Source organism: Artibeus jamaicensis, unplaced genomic scaffold (assembly GCF_021234435.1).
Source record: "Artibeus jamaicensis isolate MK-2021 breed Jamaican fruit bat unplaced genomic scaffold, CSHL_Jam_final contig_519, whole genome shotgun sequence".
In the NCBI taxonomy this organism is placed as follows: Eukaryota; Metazoa; Chordata; class Mammalia; order Chiroptera; family Phyllostomidae; genus Artibeus; species Artibeus jamaicensis.
In genome coordinates, this window is record NW_026521871.1 from 20,682,651 (window position 1) to 20,709,445 (window position 26,795).

The window sequence follows — 26,795 nt, forward strand, 5'->3', positions numbered from 1 at the left end:
CAGGGGGATACAAAGTCAATATTCAGAAATCAAAGGCATTTTTGTATACCAACAATAAATCAGAAGCAGAAATCAGGGGGGAAAATCCCATTTGATATAGCAACAAGAAAAATAAAATACCTAGGAATAAACCTAACCAAGGAGGTAGGAGACCTGTATGTACTCAGAAAACTATACAATACTGAAGAAAGAAATAAAAAAATGGAAACATATACTGTGTTCATGGATTGGAAGAATTAACATCATTAAAATGTCCATACTACCCAAAGCAATTTACAGATTCAATGCAATCCCTATTTGAAGTACCAATGGCATATTTCACAGACATAGAACAAACACTTCAAAAATTTATATGGAACCATAAACAACCCTGAATAGCTGCTGCAATTTTGAGAAAGAAGAACAAAGTAGGAGGGATCACAATACCTGATATAGAACTGTATTACAAGGCCACTGTAATCAAAACAACCTGGTACTGGCATAAAAACAGGCACATAGACCAACTGAACAGAAAGCCCAGGAATAAACCCAAGTCTCTATGGTCAATTAATTTTCACCAAAGGGGGCAGAAGCATTAAATGGAGTAAAAATAACCTCTTCAACAAATGGTATTGGGAGATCTGGACAGCTATGTGCAAAAAAAAGAAACTCGAGCACCAACTTACACAAAAATACACAAAAAATAAATTCAAGGTGAATAAAAGATTTAAATATAAGTCATGACACCATTTAAGTTCTAGAGGGGCACACAGACAGGAAAATCTCAGATATTTCATGCAGCAGTATTTTCACTGATATGTCCCCTAGAGCAAGGGAAATAAAGAAAAAAATAAACAAATGGGATCTCATCAAAATAAAAAGCTTCTGCATGGCTAAAGAAAACAGTATTAAAAACAGAACCAAACGTATGGGAAAACATACTTGCCAACGATACCACAGACAAGGGTTTAATCTCAAAAATATATAAAGAACTCACAGAGCTCTACCCTAAGAATACAAGCAACCCTATTAAAAAATGGGCAAAGGACTTGAACAGACACCTCCAAGGAGGATATTCAAAGGGTCCAGAGACACATGAAAAGATGCTCAGTCCTGCTAGCTGTCAGAGATGCAAATTAAAACCACAATGAGATACCACCTCACACCGGTCAGAATGGCCATCATAAACAAAGCAACAAACAAGTGTTGAACAGGTTGTGGAGAAAAGGAACCCCAGTGCACTGTTGGTGGGATTGCAGACTGGTGAAGGCACTGTGGAAAACAGTATGGAACTTCCTCAGAAAACTAAAAGTGGATCTGCCTTTTGACCCAGCAATTCCACTCCTAGAATTATATCCTAAGAACCCTGAAATGCCAATCCCAAAGAATCTATTCACCCCAATGTTCACAGCAGCACAATTTACAATAGCCAAGTGCTGGAAGCACCCTAGGTGCCCATCAGTAAACAAATGGATCAAAAAACTATAGTACATTTACACAATGGAATTCTATGCAGTAGAAAGAAAGAAGGAGCTCCTATCCTTTGCAACAGCATGGATGGAACTGAAAAGCATCATGCTATGTGAAATAAGCCAGGCAGTGAAACACAGATACCATATAATCTCACCTTTAACAGGAACCTAATCAACAAAACAAACGAATAAGCAAACCAAAGACAATGAAATTAAGTACAGGCTGACAGTGACCAGAGGGGAGAGGGGAGGGAATTTCAGGGGAAAAGGGGAAGGGTTTGCAGGAACAAGTATAAAGGACACATGGACAATAACAGGGGTAGGGGGAGGTGTGGAAATGGGAAGAAGGTGGGGCCAGGGGATTGGGGGGAAAAGGCATAAAACTGTACTTGGAAGACAATTAAAATTAAAAAAATCAGTTGAAAAAAATAGTAAGCACACAGCTAGCATTCGATGAATACTTACTAACTCAATCGTGGGTCTCAATATATATCCTTGATTTTTGGCTTTCTAATCCTCCTTTGCCTGCAAATTGCCATATACCAGAAAAAAATATACATTATTTTGTTTTTTATTTTACTAGCAAATATTAGGCCATCTAGAAAAATTTGGGGGTTGGTAAACATTGGCATCAATCTTACATTTAAGTTAATTTTACTTTTTAAATGGCCAAGTCTGTATCATCTCATTTCAGGACCACAAGAAACAAAAGGCTAATTACTAAGACCCTGGAAAAGAAACAGTTATTTTTGTGAAGTAAAAGAGAAAAGGCAATTGTTCCTTTAGAATACTTGAAAGAGCAATGCAAATCTGTCTAGCTACAAAAAGATATTAAGCAAACTCTAAATAAAATCAGATTAGAAATTTGACAATCATAACACTATACTTGTTCAGTATACTTACATTCATTGTCATGTTTTGACATGAAAATACATGAACATTTTGAAAAAGTTTGGTCAACCAGCCAGTTTTTTCTAAACCTACTCAAGAAAACAATTTTTTAAAAAACTACAGCTTAACTACTTTTCTGAACCTGAACTATACTGTACATTGTACCATTTAGGGATATACAGGACTGGAAAATGATCAGTTATTCTATGAAGCTCCCACTCCATTACCTTTGGGTAGGCGCTAAGAAATGTGCTTATTGATCAGTATCTAGTGGCAAACTAGTGTGAACAGAAAAATCTAAGGTAACTCTACCAGACTAAAGGAAGAACATATGGCCAAGCAAATAACTGAAGCCAGAGAGTGGGTTATTTCACCATACTTGCCCATTCAGCCTATGTGTTTCTATGCGTAACTATGAACTATGTGTTTCTATTCAAGAAATTAACTTCAAGGCCATATTGAAACTAAATTTTAAAAAAGGAGGGGGAGGGGGCTGAGAATGAATTAAGTCACTGAATCAGAGCTAGAAGGAATTCTAATCGTTTTAAAGATGACAAATGAGTTTCTAATTAGGTCACACAGGTAGCTGTTGGCAGAGGCTAGAACTGAAGCTTCTAATTCCTAAAAAAGCAAGATATTTACTGAGTGCTAGATGCTATGTTAGACAAGTGCCCACTCTTCTGACCCACAACATTTCCCATAGATGCTCAAAAACATTTAAAACTTACATTTTCTCTAAGCCATTTTTACATTAGGACAAGACAGTATCCACATGTCTAACAAGCATGTTAAAATAAGCTGAGAAAAAAAAAACTTTAAAGCAGGAAAGAATTTGGAATTCCCAATGATTTACCCTTCCAGTCCTGGCTAAAAAAGGCAGACAATGGCCCTGACTAGTGTGGCTCAATGGGTTGGGCATCATCCCACTAACGGAAAGGTTGCTGGTAGGAGTCCTGGTCTGGACATGTGCCTGGATTGTTGGGGAGCAACTGATCGATGTTTCTCTGGCACATCCATATTTCTCTCCCTCCCATTCTCCCTCCCTCCTCTCTAAAAAGAAATAAAAGCTTTTTAAAAATGCACATGATGTTATTTACCATTAAAAAGAATAAGAGCAAAAGACATCTCTACCCAAATTTCATGACCCAATAATTTAAGAAAATAAGCCGTATCCTGTTGGGGAAAATGATCTGTTTTTGTCACATCACACTAAAGAATTAGCTCTGTCACAGGATTAAAGTACAGCCATCTGAGGACAAAAGTGTAGGCAGAAAAAGAAACGATACTGAAATTTGATAAAGACCCCTCAGGAATATGGCATTTAGCTGTTTCAATGGCACCTTTCATCTACAGATTTCAAAACAAATGTTATTTACATTCCCAAGAATCAAAACCATGGCCCAATAAAGAAACATATCAATGACCTAAAGGGAATTCAACACTGATGTTGTGAACTCAGCCCTCTGCTCTAAAAACAAGATCTATTTTTATGTAATAGTAGTGTGGTATAATAAGAAATATATATTTGGTCTTTGTCCCTAGTTCCTGGTATGGAACTCCCAAAACCCTTACAATTTCCTGAGGGATAAGTCTCTTGTTATTTGGAAGAAATCCCTTTCAAACATACCTGACTTTATGCCAATAAGATGACTCTTGGTGGGCTCCAAGATAGCTCCAGAATGGGAGCTGGTTGCCAAAGGAACCAAGCACATGAGTAGAAGGTTGGAACTTTCATGCCCTGCCTCCAACGTGGGAAAGCCCGAGAGGCTGGAGACTGAGTTAATCACAAACTCCAGTGATTTAACCTATCATTCCTACTTCACGGAACCTCCTCAAAAAGCCCCAAAACAAAGGAGTTCAGAAAGCTTCTGGATGATGAATACTTAAACTTCCCATACATTGCCCTATGCATCTCCTACATTTGGCTGATTCTGAGTTGTATCATTTATAATAAATCTGTAAACGTGGTAAAGTGTTTTTCCCTAGTTTTGTGAGTCATTAGGGAATTATCAAACCTGAGGAGGGAGTCATGAAAACCCCAAATTTGTAGTGAAGCCAAAATTTGTTGTGAATTACAGGTGGCTTAGAGCTTGCAATGGGCATCTACAATGGGGGTAGTCTTGTGGATCTGAGCCCTTAAACTTGTAGGATCCAACACTAACTACAGTTAGAGTAAGAACTGAATTGAACTGTTTGGACAATCACTTGGTGTTACAGAAACAGACAACCGGTTCAACTGGTGTGGTGTGAAAAAAAAATACACACCAGTAATTAATTCCTATTCTATATTTGTAAAGCTTGGAGATAGAAATGGATTTGTTGATATAAACTCCCAATTTAACTTGCCCCACATGAAGACCCCCAAAATTAAAGCAATACTGCAAAATAATACCAATAATAATTAGCATTCATTTACGCCATCTATGTGCCATCTTTGCACCAGGTACTAACAAGCTTAAGATAAATTATTTCCAGGGTATATAACCCTAAAATGTAAATATTGCTCCTAACAAAAAATGTGAAAATTGAATTTCCCACTGCACACAAAAAGTGGCAAAGCTAAAGACTAAACCTAGTTCTAACACATATATTCCTACACAGCCAGCTTTTTTTTATTATTTGTATAAAATTATAAACTCCATAACAATCCTTCAGGATAACATGTCCCAAATTATGCCCTTGAAAGACTTGCCTTAAGTGATGCTCTGTTGCACCCTGGCCAGTGTGGCTCAGTTGGCTGGAGCATTGTTCTGTAAAATGAAATGTCGCAGGTTTGATTCCCAGTCAGGACACATGTCTAAGTTGTAGGTTCAGTCCCGGTCAGGGGCATATACATACGAGAGGCAACCAATAGATATTCCTCTCTCAAATCAATGTTTCTCTCCCTCCCTCTCCCCTCCTTTCCTTTTCTCTAAAATCAATGAGCATGTCCTCAATTGAGGATTAGGGGAAAAAACAAAAGAGATGCCTTGTTGAAAAAAATAACATAAGACCTCTAAATTCTAATTTACTCCAGGGTTAACTAAAGTTCTTCAACCTCTTCTGTTTTAACTCACTCCCTTAGTGGTATCATCCAGAATCCTGGCTTTAAATACAGTGTCTTTGAGGCCTTGGCTGGTGTATCTCAGTGGACTGAACGCGGGCCTGCGAACCAAAGGATCGAGGTTCAATTCCCAGTCAGGGCACATGCCTAGGTTGCAGGCCAGTTCCCAGCAGGGGATGTATGAGAGGCAACCATACACTGATATTTCTCTCCCTCTCGCCTTCCCTTCCCCTCTAAAGATAAATAAATAAAACCTTAAAAAAAATTATAAATACAATCTGTTTGACACTACCACCAAGAGGTAAACCTCTAGCAGATCCTTTCTTCTGAATTCCAGATTCATAAATCCAACTATCTATTCAACACCTCTATTAAGTCTAACAGGCATCTCTAACATAGTACGTCCAAAACTAAGCTACTGTTCTTCCTCTCTGCCCTTGTTTCTCTTTCAGGTCTCCCCATCTCAGTAAATGGCAGCGGCATCCTTCCAGGAACTCAAGCAAAAACCCTGCAGTTGTCCTTAACTCCTTCCTTTCTTTCCCAACACACATTCAATCTATCAGCAAAGCCAGCTGTCTTTACTTGAAAAATAAATCCAGAATTGGACCATGTGTCACCATGTTCACTGCTACCCCTAGTGAAAACTGTCATCTTCTCTCACCTGGATTATAGCAATAGCCTCCTGACTGCTTTTCCTGCTTTTGCCCTTGCCCAGTCCACCACCAATGTCAAAATGGAAATCAGATCATATCATTCGACTGCCCAAAACCCTCCAAAGACTTCCCATTTCACTCAGCTTAAGTCCTGAAAAGAAACAACAGGATCAGCAGCAACTGGGACTTTTATCAGAAATGGGCCCCACCTCAGATCTGCAAAATTACAGATTTGAATTTTAACAAGACAACCCTAGGTTATTTATAGGCACATTAAAGTTTGAAAAGTATTTGCATAAGGCAACACGATATAAGCACCCATCCTCCTCAACCCTTGCCATTCCCCAGGCAAGCTTCATGTCCCAGGACATTTGCACATGCCATCTGCTATGGCTGGAATGCTCTTCTCTTATATCCTCTCACCTCTTTCAAGATTTTATTGAAAGGTTATCTCATCTACGAGGATGTCTGTGAATACCCAGTCCCTCCCCTCAATATGTCCTATTCCTCTTTCCTACTTTTTTTTTTTTTTTTTAAGATTTTACTTATTTATCTTTGGAGGGGAAGGAGAGAAGGACAGAAACATCAATGTATGGTTGCCTTTCATGCATCCCCTGCTGGGAACTGGCCGGCAGGGAACCAGCCTGCAACCCAGGCATGTGCCCTGACTGGTGTGCCCTGACTGGGAATCGAACTGCGATTCTCTGGTTCACAGACCTATGCCTAATCCACTGAGCTACACCAGCCAGGGCCCTCTTTCCTACTTTTATTTGTCTCATTATTTCTTGTCATCATAGGTTAAAAAACTGTATGTTTACTTATTTATTTGTCTAGTCTATCTCCCCATATAACATATAAAATAAGCTCTATGAAGGCAGAGATTTTTGTCAGTTTTCTTCCCCGGTGCCCAGACTCAATTATTTTTAAATGCATAAAACAATAAACAAATAAGGTTTCTCTTCAAAATACTATCCAACAGACTGAGTAAAATAGTTCCTTACCATGCAAACTGATGTTTTCTCAGCATCGCATTCAACAAATCTACTTTTTAAAATATACTGTGGCCTACTCAGGCACTGTAAACACTACTGCTCACCCATGATTAAGGATAGAAATTCAAAAATCTGATTCATGACAAGACTGTATCATCAAAGAGTTTGCAGAAATAAAAACTGAGTCTTTGGGTTAAAAGAGACAGGCTTACAGCTCTCCACAATGCAAAAACAATCCTTTATATCAGAGACTTTCAACCTTTTCTATCTCATAGCATGCAAAAACTACCCACTAAAATTTTGCTGCATACCAAAAATATGTTTTTTTTGCTAACCTAACAACAAAAGGTATAATTTTGATTGATTGATAAAAAAAAAAAAATTACCTACTCTTTTAGCTCCAAAGTTACTTTTTAAAAAAATCAGGTGCCTGGATTTGTACATAATGATCTCTGACACCAAATATTAACCAATCAGACACAACCTAATTATGCAACATGACCGATAAGATGCACATCTATTATATGACCTATATATTTATGGTTCAAACAGGGCATTCACACTGGACAACTACTATTGTGCTGGCTGTTGCCATTATTTTATTTGACAATCTAAGGGAACAAAAGACAGTGTCCCTGACAAAATAGTCAGGTATTGCATGTTTTAAAAATGCTTGCAGCACACCAGTTGAATATTGCTGCTTTATAGCAACAAAATAGTCTTTTACATAAATTTTTCTCATTTGATCCTCAATAATCCCTAGAAGTCTTTGTAAAGCAAATAACAAAAAGCCCATTTTAGAGGTGAAAAACATACTTTAACTATCAAAGTATGACAGCAATAATGTCAAAACTGGAACTGAAGTATTTTATTTCTACAATAGCATTTCTCCTCTTGCAAATGGTATTGAAAGAGACTATAAAATCATAAAGCCATATATTATGATGAAGATACTAAGCATACCCAAACTGTTTATAGTGTCTACGCAGAATGAGAACAAACTCAGTTCAACAGTCACAATCTCAACTTGTTATAACATTATATTATTACTTCTCTCCATGCCTAAGTGATGCGATTTTATAATAAAAGAAAAAAAACATACCTCCTCAAAATCCCAGCACAACGGCTTTCCTTTTCTTTGCATAGATGAGGATGAAAAGTTGTAATCCAAAATGTTTCCCAAGGAGTTATTTTTTTTAAAAAGACATAGAAATAGAAGATCCATATGAAAAGAGGTCCAATGTGGGAGGATGGAGACTGTGTCTTCTAAATCTTGTTATCGAGAGCAGCTGTCACCAAGTGTCAGCATCTGAAGAAAGTACTAATTGTGGTTATGTCTTCTCGAGACAGCAATACCTGCTGGGACAAAGGAGCAAGAGAAGGAGAAGAAATACTACTGAATACAAATGACTGGCTCAAAAACAATTACCAGTCATTAGTCTTGAAATTTTTCAAGTTGGTATTGGTGAACATTAAAAGATCACATGGAAGTAAATACAAGTGGGCCAATCAACTGACAGTGGGGTTATCAATGGCAACAGCAGTCAAAGGTACAGTTCAGCAGGTGATCCAAACCTCTGATTAATGATAAAGCAGTACAGTAAAATATAAAAATCTATTTCATTTTTTGCAAGATGATGATCATATCATATCCTACAAACACACGCAGATAAATATTAGGTAGTCTGCCAAATAGACCAAACACTCTGGTGCCTTATAAAACAAATACTGTATAACTACTAATGAAGATGTCTATGTCAGCAGAATATATAGAATAATCATACAAAAATGTATATGGAGGTCTGGAAGAAAAACAAAGTTAATGTGGAAATGAAGGGACATCAAAGTTAATGTGAAATACTGGGTGGTTTTGTGTGCTCTTATTAGCTATCTTACAGATTTAGGAATGTTATACTTTGGCAAACAAGGCATCATTTCTTGATACCTGCCAAATCACTGCATTTCCACCAAACTGAAAATTATAGAATATGGGTGGGGCAAAAGCTGGTTTACAGTTGTTCATATGGAAAGTACAATAATTAATAAATAATAATACACACAAGAATAAATTGTTGCCCTGGTGTGGCTCAGTGGATTGAGCACTAGCCTGTGAACCTAAATGTCACAAGTTCAATTCTCAGTCAGGGTACATGCCTAGGTTGCAGGCCAGGTCCCAGCTGGGGGCATGCAAGAGGCAACCAATTGATGTATCTCTCTCACACATCAATGTTTCTCTCCCTCCACTCCCATCCCTCTAAAATAAACAAATAAAATCTTTAATAATAAAAGATGACATTCATACAAAAAAGAATAAACTGTTTTGCACAACACAACTGTAAAACTACTTTCGCCCAATGCTGTACATAGTGGGCTGAAATGGAATACAATGATGGGGTTAACAGCAGATAAAACAATGCAGAAGAAAAGATTAGTGAAATGTAAAGACGTAAGATTAGAAACCATACAAAATGAAACCTGGAATACAAGAAGTTGAAGAAAAAGAGCAGAGCATCACTGAGCTATGGGGCAAACTCAAGGAGCTAATAATATATATGTAATTGGAATCTTGAAAGAAGAAAAAATCTGAAAAATAATAACCAAAACTTTTCCAACTTGATGAAAACTATAAACCCAAAGATACCAGAAACTCAACAAACACAAGCACAGAAACCTGAAGAAAATTACAACTCTACCTAGGAGTCATCAAATTCAAATTGCTTAAAACCAGACATAAGGGAAGAAATATTAAAAGCAGCCAGAGGAATACAGAATGGAGAAAATATATGCCAATCATGTATTTTATAAGTAATTATTATCCAGAATATGGAAAGAGTTCTACGATTCAACCACAAAAAGTGAAAAACCCAATTCAAAAATGGGCAGAGGACTTCCAGGCAAGGTGGCAGCACAGATAAATGTAGTACCTGCTTCTTACCACTACACCACATCAAAATTACAACTAAACTACACACAACAACCATCATTCAGAACTCCTTGAAATCTGGCTGAATGGAAGTCCTACAACTAGGGAATTAAAAAAGAAGCCACATCAACACCGGTAGGAGGGGCAGCAGTATGTAACAAGCTGGTCCCACACCTAGGTATGGAGGATAAAAACCAGGAGGGATATCTTGGGGGTGGAGGTCCCCGCTAAAAAGCAAGCAGTCCCATCCCCATTCCAGGACTGCTATCCTAGGATTCCAGTGCCAGGAAGAGAGGTCTCCATAACTTCTGGCTGTAAAAACCAGCAAGGACTGAGGCTGAGGGAAATAAGAGGTTTCTGGAGACCAAAGCAGCTCCTCTTAAAGGGCCTGGGCACATACTTACTGAGACTCACTCCCTCTGAACTCCAGTGCTGGACACCAGCTAGAAAGGCACCAGGGAAATACAGGGAGGAACTGAATTGTCTCGAATCAGGGAAAGAGCTGGAGGGGCAGAGATCTCCCAGAGAAATGCTGGCAGAGGACACTGTTCTTTTTCTAAGACTCTACCCCTACATCCAGGAGGGCAAGCACCATATCTGTCTCCATCACCCTGGCTGTTGTAAACCGCTCTGCCTACTTTTAGGAACTGTATCTCGATCCCTTGTGGTTAAGGGCAAGGGATGACCTTTGGAATGCGAGCCACAGGAGACAAAGCCTGTCTCTGGTAGCAAATGCTGCCTCAGTTTCTTCTCCCTGCCTCCAAAGCTTTGGAAGTCAATGACAAGTAAGACCCCCCACAGCAGGGGGCAACCTAAGCCAGACCTGTTCACTTGGGAAGCCTTCATGGAAGGACTCGGGGAGCAGCAACAAAGAGCAATGGACTCTCGCCCCCCAGCTTTGACATAGCCCGAGTCCCCATGTTTTCTGGGAGCAGTGCTTCCTGGCTCTAATCCCCTTAAGCCTGAATACCTACCTGATGGGGAGAGGTGCAGTTCCTTGCCTTGCTAGAAAAATGTCCTGGGGAAAAATCTGGCATCACAAAGACTTCCTGATAAACCTGTGAAATATGCTCTGCTAGGAGTGCTTTCATTCATGTGTTAAGGGTTAGAGCAGGAAACCCTAAAACTCTGTTCCTGACAGACTCGGACTCATAGTAAGCCCTCAGATTTCTTTGAAATGTTATCTACTGTTTGATCCTTGCCACCCTGTATTCCTGTGTACTAGAACCCAATAAAAGGCTATAGAGCAGGGGGCTCAGGGCCTTTTTTCTCCTCGGAGAAACTAGCCACAGCTGGTCTTTTCCCCCCGAGAAACTGGACACTGCTCACTTCTCCTTTCCAAGCAGATCACATCATGTCTCAGCCAGATTCACCCTCATCCATGACACTCAGGGTGACTTGTGAGAAAGTCACTCCCACACCTGGTAACACCCTTAACCCTGACCTGGTGATTCCAAGAGGCTCTGCGAACTTTCAGGCCCACCCATGTCCTTTCCAGTCTTGGCTCATGCTTCAGATTTTCCTAACATCTCTCAAACAGGCAGCAACTGGCCTCAGTGTACCTCATAACCTCTCCTAAGTGACTCCAGGCCCTGCCACTAGCAGCAGCTGACCTCGGTTCACAGATTAGGTGCTCGGTTCACCTGAGCACCTCCAAGCCCAGCATAACTAGTAGCCATCTGCAGGTTGCTTTGTAGTTCATCCCAGGTGGCTCTGAGTAGAAAATGAGCAGTGGCCGACCTTGTCCTGCCACTCCTGGGAGGCCTAAGAGCCAGCATACCCAGTGGAAAGCTTCAGACCAGGTCAAAGCTTCACCACCCGACCATCTCCACATGCAACACACACAACAAGAACAAGTAGACTCAGTGGGCACCAGAATCACAGTGAAGAAGTCCTGCTCTGTGGGGTGGGCCCCTGCCCAGCTGATCCTCTACAGTGGTCAGAGGTCAGTGGTCACAGCCAGTCCTTGCAGCTGATTGTCCTGGGGATAAATCCTTCCCATTGATGTGACAGTAGCAATCAAGGCTCAACTACAAGAGGATATACCCAGCCTACATGAGGAGAGGGATGTACCTCGAATACTGAGCCTGGGTAATCAAGGAGGCTATGCCACTGATCAGGACACCCACTAATGGGCAGGCCAAAAAGGCTGTCACATCTTTTCTGTAAAATAAAAGACACATTTTTCATTTCCAATAATAACTTTATTGGACATTATGAATATGTTGGCTACCTCCTGCTATTGGTTTCTAGAGGGTAGAGGCCAGGGGTGCTGCTAAACATTGCCCACAGCAAAGAATTATTTGGCCAAAATGGCAACAGTACCAAGAAACTTCACAAACCACTTTTGACACATTCTATCACTCACAGCACCTTCTCCATACACCGCACAAATCTTTTTTGTGTTTCAGTTACCTTTTTACCTTTCTTGAAGTAATAAAGCGTAATATGCCAAAAATGTTGCATAATTTCTTTCATCTTCGATATTAAAATGGCTGCACAAAAATTCACCAATTTTGATGTTTTTTTAAATGCACTCTGATATAACATCTGTCACAATATAATCTAACAAAATTGTTTCAAATGAAGTTAAAGACAACTAAGCAATACTACAGCCATCACATGGAAAAAACCTAACGGACTCTGGTCAACCCAATACATTAGGCCACTCTACTGAGCCTGGGAGACCTCGCAGTTCTACCTAACATATAGAAACAATCATGAAGAGGCTACAAAAATAAGGAGACAAAGAAATGTCCCAAATGAAAAAACAGAAAAAAACTCCAGAAAAAGAACTAAACCAACTGGAGACAAGCAATCTACTAGATGCAGAGTTCAAAACACTGGTTATGTGGATGCTCAACGAACTTAATGAGAAGCTCAACAGCATACAAGAGAACTAGTCAGAAATGAAGGATACACTAACTGAAAGGAAGAATAATTTACAGGGAATCAGTAGTAGGGTAGAAGAAGTCAAAAATCAAATCAGCAATTTGGAAGATAAGGAAGCAACAAACACCCAGTAAGAACAGCAAAAAGGAAAAAGAGGCCTGGCTGGTGTGGCTCAGTGGATTAAGTGCCAGCCTGCAAACCAAAGGGTCCATGCCTGAGTCGCAGGCCAGGTCCCCAATAAGGGAGGCTTGAGAGGCAACTACACACTGTTGTTTCTCTCCCTCTCTCCCTCCCTTCCCCTCTCTAAAAATAAATAAATAAAATCTTTAAAAAGAAAAGAATACAAAAAACTTTAAGCATACCAGCATTCATATTATGTGGGTGCTGGAAGGAAGAAAGAAAGCAAAAAATTGAAAATCTATTTGAAAAAACAATGACAGAAAACTTCCATAACCTGGTGAAGGAAATAGACATACAAGGCCAGGAAGCACAGAGTCCCAAACAAGATGATTCCAAACTGGCCCATACCAAGACACATCATTAATTAAAATGCAAAAGTTTAATGACAAAGAGAGATAGTAAAAGCAAGAGAAAAGCAGTTAGTTAGTTACCTGTAAAGAAGCTCTTATAAGATTATCAGCTGACTTCTCAACAGAAACTTTGCAGGCCAAAAGGGACTGGCAAGAAATACTCAAAGTGAAGAAAAGCAAGGACCTACAACCAAAATTACTCTACCGAGCAAAACTATCATTTAGAACCAAAGGACAGATACAGATCTTCTTGGGGAAGGAAAAGCTAAGTGTTTATCACCACAAAACCAGTATTATACAAATGTTAAAGGGTCTTCTTTAAGAAGAAAAAGAAGATAAAAAATGTGAACAATAAAATGTCAATAAATACATATCACTAATTGAATATAAAAAACCAAATACATTAACAATTACAACAAAAAAAGACTCATAGACACAGAGAACATTTTCACAGTGGCCAGATGAAAGGGGGCTAGGAGGATGGGTAAAAAAGGTGAAGGGATTGGGAAGCACAAACTGGTTGCTACAGAATGTCATGGGGATGTGAAGTACAGCATAGGGGATATAGTCAATTATATTCTAATAACTATGTAGGGTGTCAGATGGGCACAAGATTTATTGGGATGATTACTTAGTTATATAATGTCTAAACACTGAGATATACACCTGAAACTGATATAATTATGTATGTCAACTGTAATTGAAAAATAAAAATGACTTAAAAATAAAAAACGGGCAAAGGACCTAAATAGACATTTGTCCAATGAAGATATATGAATGACCGATTAGCATATGAAAGATGCTAAACATCACTATTTATTAAGAAAATGCAAATCAAAATCACAGTGAGATACCAACCTCATACTCATTAGGATAATCACAATTAAAAAATAAATAAATAACAATGTTAGCAAAAATGTGAAGAAATTGGAACCCTTATGCACTATTGGTAGAAATGCAAAGCAGTACAGCTGCTGTGGAAAACAGTATGGTGGTTTCTCAAAATTTAAACATAAAATTACCACATGATCTAGCCATCCTACTTCTGGGTATACAGCCAAAATAACTGAAAGCAGGCCCTGGCCAGTGTGGCTCAGTTGGTTGGAGCATCATCCCATAACCCAAAGGTTGTGGGTTTGATCCCTGGTCCAGGTGCATACTATAATCCCATCTGGACATGTAAAGAAGGCAACCATTCGCTGCTTCTCTGTTGCATCCATGTCTCTCTCTCCCCATTCTTCTCTAAGAAACAAAGAAAAGAAATTATTCCCAAGTGAGGAAATAAATAAATAAATGGCATCCATTTCTTAAAAGAAATTGAAAGCAGGATCTCAAAAAGATATTTGTACACCTATGTGTATAGCAGCAATATTCACAATAGCTAAAACGTGGAAACAACTCAAATATCCACTTGCAAATGAATGGGTAAGACGAGAATGACAGCCAACTTCTCATTGGAAACAAAGAGAATACTGAAGACAGAGAACTGAAAGGAAAAGACTGTCAACTTAGACTTTAGACTTCTATAACCAGTAAAAATAACTTCTATAAATCAAGACAAATTAAAGACTTTTTCAGACATACAAATGCTGAAAAGACTCATCACCAGCAAACCTACACAAGAAATGTTAAGTTTCTTTTTAAGATTTTATTTATTTTTAGAGAGAGGGAAAGGGAGAGAGATAGAAAAGGAGATAAACATCAATGTACCTGGCCCGCAACCCAGGCATGTGCCCTGACTAGAAATTGAACCAGCAACCATTTGCTTCACAGTCTGGCGCCACTCAATCCACTGAGCCACACCAACCAGGGCAAGAAGCTGTTTATTCAGAAGGAAAAGTACCAGGTAGAAATCTGGAACTATATGGAAAAATTAAGAATACTGAAAATGGTGTGAATAGACTACACATATAGTACTTGACAGAGGCTTTTATCATAATGAAATGGCAAATTCATCTACATTATTAAAATAATGGAGGAAAAAAGCACTAACAAGAATTTCCATAATACATACATCTTCCCAAATATCTGTATTTTTAAAAAAACTACCTTACTAGAACACATTTCCCATCACAACATTCCTGTAAGTTGGAGTCAATATTATCTTCTTACAAAAAGTAGCCCAAGATACAAACTAGTTGTCCAGTAATAGTGAGTCTTTTAGAAAAGTAAAATTAAAATCTTGGTTCCAGCCCCTTAAATACTTGGGATAAAGTATGATGGTGGTTAATAAACAATTTATCTATTTTCCATTGCTTCCAGGGAACCCTAAAGCCACTTAGAAGCAAGCAATAAAAACAGCAAAGATTGTTCCTTGCTTCAAAAAAGTCTGAAAAACATTAGGTTTAATCAAATTCAGTCAGGTTTCTCTAAACTGGCAAAAAACTTTTGCCACGTCTTCCTGAGGAAAATGAATTAATTAAAGCAAAGGTGTCAAAGCAGTAACTGCAAAACAAAGCTTCAGGACTGGGTACCAACATAAGAAAAAGAAAACCCTAATATTTAATGCCACTTCATTAGAGTCCAAACCTCAGAGGGAATGTGGTAAGAATAAAACCTCTGTAATATTACTGATGGCAAATAGATTACAGAATGGGAATCCTGCCTACTATTCCTCTGAATACATAAAGTTGAACATAATTCAGACACTCAGAGATTCCTTAAGACCACAAGCAGATCTTATCCAACTTCACAGTAAAAGACTACTTGCTACTCTCGGAAAGGTAACAGAACAATAATTCAGGATATTCCTCTAACAGAATTCTAGGGGAAGGCTACCTACTGTTACCCCAGCTGGACCAAAAATTCTTTACTCTGTAGTTATAATGGGAAAATTGTGTGTGTGATTTCACTATTCACTGATGCCATGACAAAGTAGCATTCTTTTAGGACTTTACCCCAAATAAGCCATTGGGTAACTTTCTTCTCAACATAAAATAAAATTTATTAAAAAAAAATACGTTATTGATATAAGAGAATTTAAAACATGTGTTCAACAAAAACTGAACACATATGAATGTTCACAGCAGCCTAATTCACAACAGCCAAAAAGTGAAAGGGCCTCAAATGCCCATCAACTGATGAATGAATAAACAAAAGGTGGTATATCCATTCAATGACTATTCAGCCATAAGAAAGGAATTAAGTACTGAAACACACTATAACATGGATGAACCTAAAAAACATTAGGTAAAAGAAGCCAGAAACAAAAGGCCATATAATATGTGACTCCATTTAAATGAAATGTCCAAAACAGGCAAATCCATAGGAACAAAACTCAGGCCAATGATTGCCCAAGGTTTGAGGAGAAGAACTGCATAATGCATACAGGGTTTCTTTTTGGAGTGAAGAAAAGGTTCTGCAATTAGATAGTGGTGGTGGTTGCACAACATTGTGAAGGGACTAAAAGCCTCTGAACTGTACATTTTAAATGGTTAAAATTATGAATTCTGTTACATGAATTTTACCTCAATACAAAAATGCTTCCAAGTGTTAGTGGGTGCCTGTATCTCCCACTACTTAACAAAATGCTGTGTTCCTAAAAATCGTTAAAAAAATACTTTTAAAGCCCTGGCTGGTGTGAGTCAGTGGAATGAACGCCAGCCTGTGAACCAAAAGGTTGCAGGTTCGATTCCCAGTCAGGGCACATGCCTGGGTTGAGGACCAGGTTCCTGATTAGGAGCATGCAAGAGGGCAACCAATGGATGTTTCTCTCTTGCACATCGATGTTGCTTTTCTTCTTTCCCCCTTCCTTCCCCTCTCTCTAAAAATAAAGAAATAAAATCTAAAAAATAAGTGTTTTTTAAAAATACTTTTTAAAATGTAATATTCTGGAAAAGGCAAAATTGTAGAGATGATAAACAAGTCAGTGGATGTCAGGGGCTGGTGTGGGAGGGTAGTTAAATAGGTGAGGTGCAAATTTTTTAGAGAAGTGAAACTATTCTATATGATACTGTAATGTATTAAAGATTTGTCAAAACTCATATAAACTTAAAGCACAAAGAATAAATAATGTATGCAAATTTAAATAATAATTTAAGAAGTAAAGGGATCTCAGCACAGAATGCAGAATGTGACAAAACAATCTAAATTTATTACAAATATGAAACCACCTCACAGAGGAGGTAGAAGAATATGGTGCTGACTTAGGTAATTCTGGAAATGAGTGGAGTCTGTAAGACTAAAGAGAAAACAAAGGATCCATGAGCACTGTACTCTAGATGATATATGTAGCTGTTTCCCACAGGGGTACAGACTTACCATTTTAAAACCACTTTATATGTATACTGGACTTGAAGAAATAGGTAAATGAATGGCCAAATTTCTTATTGGTAGTGAACGAGGTTAGAAGGATCAATGTGTTAAGGAGTGAGAATTGGAACTATCAGAATAAATTCATGTTAAGCTTACTATGGAGACAAATGGTTATATACAGAACTATTTATAGATATTATGTATACACATAGGTTAACATATACACATCTCGGCCCTGGCTGGTGTAGCTCAGTGGATTGAGCGCGGGCCTACGAACCAGACAATCGTGGTTCGAATCCCAGTCAGGGCACAGACCAGGGTTGCAGGCTAGTTCCCTGCAGGCCAGTTCCCAGCAGGGGACGCACAAAAGGCAACCATACATTGATGTTTCTCTCCCTCTCTCCTTCCCTTCCCCTCTAAAGATAAATAAATAAAATTAAAAAAAAACAAAACATATACACATCTCCTTGCTACCTCACTCAGAGAGCCTAGAAGCAACAATACTCTAGTAGCAACTAGCACACTTAGCACCCAGATCTTGGTTTCTAATACCATCTTCCAGAAAGAGGAATTAGGCCTCCTTGGAAAAATGACCAATCACAAAAGATGAGCCAGAAGCATTTTATGTTGTCAGAAACAAAAGTGCTCACGCACACACATAATCACTGGAGTATGTCAAAGGGAAGGGATATAGGAGCCAACTGAAAAAGCTCCCAATGACCAAAGCTAGAACAATTTGAGTGAAGAAACTCATGTAGATACTCCACTCTTAAGGAGGTGGAACATCACTCATTAAGTGTGGGCTCTGCATAGTGACTTTATTCTAAGAGTACAGAAAGGTAAGAACAAAAGGGTAACTTTACAATGAAGAAAACAAAAATACTACCTCAAGCTAGGTTAATCAAGGTTAACATTTACACTGATAAGTCCTATCAATAATAAATACTCAGTATGTGATAAGAATGACACTTTACCACTGTGGTCTTCCTTTCAAAATCACATTACCTCAATCTAACCCTTAGAAAAACATCAGAAACATCCCAGTTGAAGGACTTTGTACAAAAATGCCTGATCAGTTATTTTCAAAATTGCCAATGTTATTAAAAACAAGGGAAATCTGAGAAACTGGGCACAACCAACAAGATCTAAGAAGACATAATTATTAAATGTAATATGGTATCCTGGAACCAAAAAAGGACATTAGGAAAAAACTGTGGAACTCTGAAGCAAGTACAGACTTAGTAATAATGTATCAATATTGGTACATTATGACAAATGTACCACACTAATGTAAAAAGTTAATAATAAAAGCAACTGAGTGTGAAACAGGAATTTTCTGTACTATTTTCACAGTAATTCAGCAAATCTAATAGTTCAAAAATTAAAAATTTATTTTAAAATTTTATTTTTTAATTATAAAGTATTTATGATCTATTGCATACCTAAAATTTCACTCAGTGCATTTGGACATAAAAGATACCTAAAACAGGGTCTTGGACCTCAATAAGTTTGTTGTCTCATTGTGAGGTAAGACGAATTCTCATGAAAAAGTATAAAATACAAAATAAGAAAATATTAAATTGAAACATACAGTTAAAAGTATATTGGAAATACAGTCAAACCTTGGTTCTCAAACGTCTCCCATCGCAAACAATTTGAGTTTTGACTGTGCTATTCACAGAAAAAAATGTCTCAGTTAACAAACAAAACATCAGTTCTTGACCTGACCACCCTTTCGTGCTAATACAGTATTTCTAACAGAAAAAAAAAAAGAAAAAAAGATTCAGTTTTCAAACAAATCGCTTGTTGAACAGCCTTCCAGAACAAATTAAGTTCAAGAACCAAGGTTCCACTGTATAGAGAACGTACAGAATTATGAAGGAAGACTTCATCAAGAAGATGAAACTTAAGTGTGTACCTTGAATACACTTCAGGGTATCAAGTAAAAGGAACAATAAATTGGTACAGTTACAATAGCCAGAAGGGTGAAGAAATAAGAAAGAACTAGAAGCAGAGAAAATATTTAGCCCTAAGAAAAGTGAAGACTTCAATGGGAGACATAATAGCAATGTTCAAATACTTGAAGGAACACGAAGCAGAACTAAGAGTTACGTCATATATACCCATTCAACTTACTAGCTGACCTCTGCTAAAATGTGACCACTCAAGGACACAGCTGTCAGAGAGTGACAGCTGTTCAGTAGAGTCACAACAGGAAATGTCAATGTAGAAAGGCAGGAAGCAGGTGGCCTAGTTCTTCTCTACAACTTTCCAAAGGACAGCGTGCAGCATGTGAGTCCAACAAAGCACAGACTTACACTCAAATCCTGCATTTATTAACCACTTACCATGTGCCAGGTGCTTCCTTATATATGATCTTATTTAATATTCACAACACATCTATAAACATTTACTAATGTAACAGAGGCTTAATGTAAAAATACAACAAAATAAACCCTGTAAGGAAACAGGAACATATTAAAATTCTCCACCCTCCACCACTCTTGATAGGGATTTGACAAATGTTTTAAAAAGCAAAATTGTTAGAAGGCCTACATATCTACATAATAGTTTATTTCCTTTTGCTCCTTCCTTCAGTCAAGCTCAAAGTCTCTCAGTCTGTGGAGTCCATAAAAATGACATACAATTATGTATCATGCACACTATACTTTTTAAGCAATGTAAGGGATTTTCCAGTATAGCTTTCATCTTACGTGATTTTTGTCTCATGCATTAACTTTAGAACCAATCCTGGGAATGCGGTGCTACCCCACTGCGGACTTACTCCATGTAGGTAGCACCATGGGTAAGAGGTAGAGAGGTTGATTCCTAACATGAAGAACACTCTAACAATCAGAGCTACCTAAAAATAGCGTAAGTTACCTCAAAGTAATAATGTTTCTGTCATTAAAGGTGTTCAAATAGAGGCTGAAAAATCACTGGGAACATTTTAGAAGAGCAACTGGGTAAGTTGAGATCTCTTCCAAATCTAGATTCTATTATGGGTAGACAGGAAGAAGACAACCTAGTTAAGAACACAATAAAAAGAAAAGACACAAAGGAAAAAATGACATGGTATGTAGGGAAGTTCAATGCTGGGGAACACAGGAGAAGCTCACTTTCTCCTGCAGACCTTTGCACTTTCTGCTTCATCTGCCAGGAAAGCTTTTGCATCGTTTAGGCCACAATTCAAATATCTTCTCTTTAATGCAGCCTATTACCCTGACCAGTCACTCACTTGTCACATCAGCTTGTTTTATTTTCTTCATACTTCATATCAGGAGTCAGCAAACTTTTTCTACAAAGGATCAGACTACAGTCTGCAGGCCAAATCCAGCTGGCCCACATTTTTGTTTGGCCTTATGAAGTAAGAATGGTTTCTACATTTTTAAATGGTTGAAAAAATAAAAAAGAATATTTTGTGATGTGGGAAAATTATATGAAACTCAAATTTCAGTGTCCAAAGTTTACGTAGAACATAGACAAACTTGTTTATACTGCTTGTGGCTGTTTCTGCACTAAAACAACAGAGCTGAATAGCTGAAACAGAATATATAGCCCACATTTACTTTCTGGTCCTTTACAGAAAAAGTTTGCTAATTGCTGACTTTTTAAAAAAGATTTAATTTATTTATCTTTAGGGGGGAAGGGAAGGAAAGAGGGAGACATCAATGTATGGTTGCCTCTCGTGCATCCCCTGCTGGGAACTGGCCCGCAACCCCAGCATGTGCCCTGACTAGGAATTGAACCGTGATCCCTTGGTTCTCAAGCCCGCACTCAATCCACTGAGCTACACCAGCCAGGGACAACTGCTGACTTTTTTGCATTACCTAATATTATCTTGTCCACTTGCTTATTTATTATCCTCATTCTCTCACACTCACACACACACACTCAGAATAAAGCTCAATGAGGGCAGGGACCTTTGTCTGCTTTGTTCCCCCACTATAGCCCAGTCCTTAGAAGAAATCTTGGAACAAAATAAGGGCTCAATAAATATTTGATGAATAAATTAATGAGTGATCTATAAAAACCACATCAAGGAGTTTAAACTTTAGTCCTCAGCCATGACAGGTTTTGTACACGAGACGGGCATAAAAAACTCTTGCAGGCCCTGACCAGTGTAGCTCAGTTGGTTGGGTGTCATCCCACAAAGTGAAAAGTCACCAGTTGAATTCTTGGTCAGGGCACATGCCTGGGTTGTGGGTTCAGACCCAATCAGGGCACATAAGGGAGGCAACCATCATGAGAGATGTTTTTCTCCCTCTTTCGCCCTCCCTTCCCCTCTCTCTAAGAATAAATAAATATTTAAAAAGAAACTATTGCAGGAAAGAGGAATATAGTTCTTGCAAGCTATATTCTAGTAGAAAACAACTTGGAGTAACGGTGGTTACCAACTAGTCCAAATCATGGGGTTTCTTCATCAAATTGTACAGTTAGGGTGTGTGTGTGCGCTTATAAAAGATTGTCTCAACTACTCAAGATGTTGGAAAAAGTCTGTCAGCTGACTATGTTATTTACCTTAAGATGCCAATACTCTGAGAAACCTCACCTCCTATACATTGTACACAGTACCCATACCATGCAGAATCTTAATAAATATTCGTAATCTTAACAGATCTAGATCACATGCTAATGATTTCTAATATCTAAAATTTGCCTATGCTGCTGATCAGCAATATATTCTGTAAACAGCTGAAGACTCTTTGGAAATTAAAAGGTTACCACCCACAATTAAGAAGCAGCTTTTTAATCTTTCTATACTAGCCAGAGAGTGGGCGTGTGATTTAAAAAAAAATACAAGCCAACTTTGTTGGCAGAGGACAAGGTACTGTTGAGTTGAAAATCACATCTATAAGCATCATTTGTTATATGATACTAGTAAAACTACCACCTACTCAAAACTGGAGTCTCACCTTTTAAAAATTTTTTTCAATTACAATTGACATTCAATAGTATTTTATGTTAGTTTCAGGTATACAGTGTAGTGGTTGGACAACTACATAATTTACGAAGTGATTTCCCAATAATTCAATTACCCACCTGGCACCATACACAGCCATTACAATATTACTGACTCTATTCCCTACGCTAAACTTTAAATCCCCATGACTATTTTGTAACTCCTAATTTATACATCTTAATCCCTTCACCTTTATCACCCTTTGGACGCTCACTCTCCTAATACAGTGGGGAAAAACTGTATCTACCTCCTGGAGGAATCTTGTCTGTAAACACATTAACATTTTCATAAAATTCTCTCCTCCATGCTTTGCAACAATTTCTATACACAGGTACTTCCAAGATAAGGATTTAATTAAAGTCACTTCCAAAATTTAAGATACTGATCAGAAAACATAAACAAATCAAAGTTTTGTTTTATTCTAAAACAGCTACCTGCTTTTTAAGGCCTGGCTGCCTTACAAAAATAATTAGCTAATTTAGGAAATCAGCCCTTTCATAGAGATGCTTATGGTACAGGTACCTCTGATGAGTATGTCAGACTTACAGCATCCATTTTGGATTAGTGTCTATGTGTTCATCTTCCTTTCCTCTGTGAGACGTCAGGTTGAAAAAGCAGCCTACAAAATTATTAGGTAAGGATCTACCAAAACTAATGTATAAGGTGTCACCAAAAAAGGGGGGGTGGAAATTAACCAACAGCTCAAGTGGGCTGCTTTCAGAAACTCTGCTGCAGATTCAAGGGGGGGGGGGGGCAGGGGCGGGAAGGTCCTCACCATCAATGTTGTTAAGGAATGAATCAAACCAACCACTGAACAAAACTACACACACCTTTGCTTGGTCTGAAAAGGGGTATCTGCAAGCTGCAAGTGGATCTCTGGCCCTTTAGGGAAGGTGCGCCCATTTTCCCTTCCAAAAAGGGTTAATAAAAGACACTCAGAATCCAGCCAGCCTAGCCTCCCACCTTGCACCACCTATTCTTCCGATCCCAGTACAGCAGGTTCCCATCTCCCCTTAAGTTCAAAACCAAAACAAAAGGTACAAAACTGGTTTCAGGTGGCACTGGCTAAGCCCCAGTGGCCAACTTCTGGGGACAACAAGGCCGAGCGAGGGCTCATAGGACCTCAGACCCCCAACCAAAGCTAGCTCCCATACAGTCAGTCCCTCGGGCCTCGGCCCAACTCCTCACACGCCCCTCCCTCTCCGCAGACCTGGAGATGGGGTGCTGGGAAGAGGGGCGAGGCGAGGGGGTCGGGGAGAGAAACCCCAGGGTCAAAATGACAGCGGAACCAGCCGGGAAAGAAAAAGGCCGGGAGGGATGCTGGGGCGGGCGTGGGGGCGGGCGTCGGGGTGGGTCAAGTCCTAGGCCCGGGGCTTAAGCCCCGAACTAGGACAACCGCGGGTCCAAGCCGTTCCAGGCCGCGAGTAGGAGACCGGGCTCCCGTCGGCAGCGCAGCCAGGCCACGCTCCCCACACAACTCTCCTCACCCGGGACGGAGGAACGCGAAGGGGCCGTAAGTGACTGCGAGGGACCGCGGCCGCAACCAGAGTTCAGGGCGGGGGCACTCACTCACCGGCGGGGAGGGGAGGTGCAGCCGGCGTCTCCGCCAGCGCCGTCGCTCGAGTTCAGGCGCCGGCTCCTGCCGCTGCAGCCGCCGCGCCGGGTCCATCCCACCCAGCCACCCTCCCTCCCGGCCCTCCCCCCGCGCCACTCCAGCCGCCTCAGCCGCCGCCGCAGCCGCCACCGTCGATTCAGCCTCTGCGCGGGAGCGCGAACCGGCTTGAGTAGGCGACAGCGCGTGCGCCCGCCGCCACCGCCCACAACATCCGCCCACGGCTGGCGGCGCACGCGCGGGGCTGTGGCGGGCACGCGCACGCAGCAGAGGGGCGGGAACAGCCCCCCCCCCCCAGGCGTGGCTCCGCCCCCAGCCCGCGAGCGCGCCCACCCGGGCGGTCTCCCGCCGGCTGAGCTGGGTGGGCAGTTGCAGGTGTGGCTGGACCTCGCCAAAGCTCCTGGAACCGAGCTCTTCTGGCCCAGCCCCTTTTTCTGGGGAGTGAGGGCTCAAAGCATTGCAGGTTTGAGCGGATTTCTGGCTGCCACTCCGGATCATACACCTGTTCGTCCTACCTTGAATCCAAAAGCCTTCCTTTCTTCTCTGATCTGTCAGGTTTTCATCTGCTGCTAGGAAAATGGTAGAGGCTATTGCTATTTCGCATCCGGTATTACCACCGAAGGGACCACAAGCAGCCATCATCCTAACCCTTTATTCCATTTTTCTAATTCATTTATTTATTCATCACTTATGTAATGAGGCTTCCTCCCTGTACTAGGCCCGGTTCGAGTTAACTGTGAGTACAGTGTGGTGATAAAACAGATCCTGGCCTCATGAAGTTAGATCTGATGGAGAAGGAAAACGTTAAATGAAGAATCACACAAAATTAAAAAATACAATTAGTAAAATCTTTTCTGAGAAGTACATGATGCCAAGAGAACCTGTATGGGAGGTGGGGGTGGAGCGGTAGAGTTTGATTTAGTCAAGGGTGTACAGGCTGGAATCTGAGAGCTGCTGACTTGAAAGGAAATAGGTTCATCAAGTTAGGACTTGATGATCTATTAGATGAAGAGTGAAGGCCAGGGAGATGGCAAATTTGACTCATATTTGAGGTAGATACAAGATACAGTTATAGATTTCAGGAGCATTGAAGGAGACCCCTGAGAAATGTAACAAAAAATGGAAAATAAACTTAAAGCTAAAACTGTAAATTTCTAGAAGAAAAAATTGTGATCTTGAGATAGGCAAAGATTTCTTAGGACATTAAAAACCATGAACCATAAAAGAAATTATTCATAAGGTTAACTTCATCAAAATCTAAAACTTTTGTTCTTTGAAAGACAACATTGGGAAGATGAAAAGCCAAGGCACAGATAGGAAGGAGAAATCTGTGAAACAATCTGTCTGACAAAAGACTTGTATCCACGATATATAAAGAACTTTTATAACTGAATAATAAGAAAACAACCCAATAAAACAATGGGCAAAAGGTTCTCGTAAACACTTCACCAAAGAAAATACAAAAATGGCCATTAAGCAACAAAAAGGTGCTTATTGTTGTGATCCAAAGATTTGCAAATTAAAACCACAATGATATACCCCTACATTTTCATTAGGATAGCTAAAATTAAAAAAACTGATGACCCAGCAGTCCCAATCCTACACATTCCTTTAACTGTACTTAAGTTCCAAATAAAGACAATAACAAAGTCATACTTCTACCTAACATACAACTAACCTACATACAACCAGAAATGCTTAACTCTTTCCCAAAAAGAGGGTGCAAAGTCCTTGGTTGATCTCTTTCCAATTTTGACATCCCGTAACTTAATACTGTGTTACAAAGTTAGCTATTATTAATACGTCTCCATTGTGTAGTAGCAATTGAATTCCCCCCTTGGTAATTAGGATTAATCACACCAGCCAGTACAGTAACTCCTTTCTTTGCCTATTTGTTCAAAGGAATGAGCCCTGGCTGGTATGGTGTGGCGGACTCTGGTCAGCAGAATCCACCTGTTGTGACTGAAGATGAGAATAAATGCACAGGCGACAAAGATCCTGTGGAGAGAAAGGGAACAGCACGGCTACTCTCTCAGGGGGAGAGTGTCTATGAATGCCTCGGCCACTCCCTCAAGAGGAGAGTGCCTCGACCCTTGCCTAGACAGGCTTTTATTGTTTTTCTCAGGTCTTACGTCAGAAAAAGATTTATTATCTATTACATAGAATATTATTGTCTACATTTTAGGTACAATCAAGGAAATGAAAATAACATGCAGAAGGGAATGGCAATGAGCTGATTAGCTCTGTCCTTGGGAAAATTCACACAGCTTTTGGAAATTACCTTGGAGATAGACAATCCACATTTATTGTTTCAGACCAGGGTGATGTAGTTTTAGCAAGAGCCAGCCATAACAGTCTGTATGCATTTTCTAGGCCTGATTCCCACGGGTTTGAAGGTCTGCCTCCTGCCCACCACCTCGCTTCTGTAGGTTTTCCATACAGAGCTGAGTCACATTTGCGAGACTAAAACAAACCGGTCCCCTACAGTGTGGCTCAGTGGATTGAGTGCTGGCCTGTAAACTGAAAGGTTGTTGGTTCAATTCCCAGTCAGGGCACTTGCCTGGGTTGTGGACTAGGTCCCCAGCTGGGGG

The 26,795-nt window shown here is 39.7% G+C and overlaps 1 protein-coding gene across 3 annotated transcripts in view; it reads right to left on the bottom strand.

Moving 5' to 3' along the window:
- Positions 1 to 24,273, bottom strand: part of TMCC1 (transmembrane and coiled-coil domain family 1) — a 195,218-nt gene extending 170,945 nt beyond the window's left edge. Inside the window, exons 1-3 of one of the 3 annotated variants that reach the window (XM_037139347.2) lie at positions 24,166 to 24,273; positions 8,133 to 8,386; positions 1,917 to 1,976 (exon numbers count right to left, since the gene is read on the bottom strand). The gene's annotated coding sequence lies outside the window, so the exon portion shown is untranslated. Of the gene's footprint in view, positions 1 to 1,916; positions 1,977 to 8,132; positions 8,390 to 24,165 lie in introns of all 3 variants that reach the window. The other 2 variants (XM_037139346.2, XM_037139348.2) reach the window with 2 other exon arrangements.
- Between the last annotated feature and the right edge of the window lie 2,522 nt (positions 24,274 to 26,795).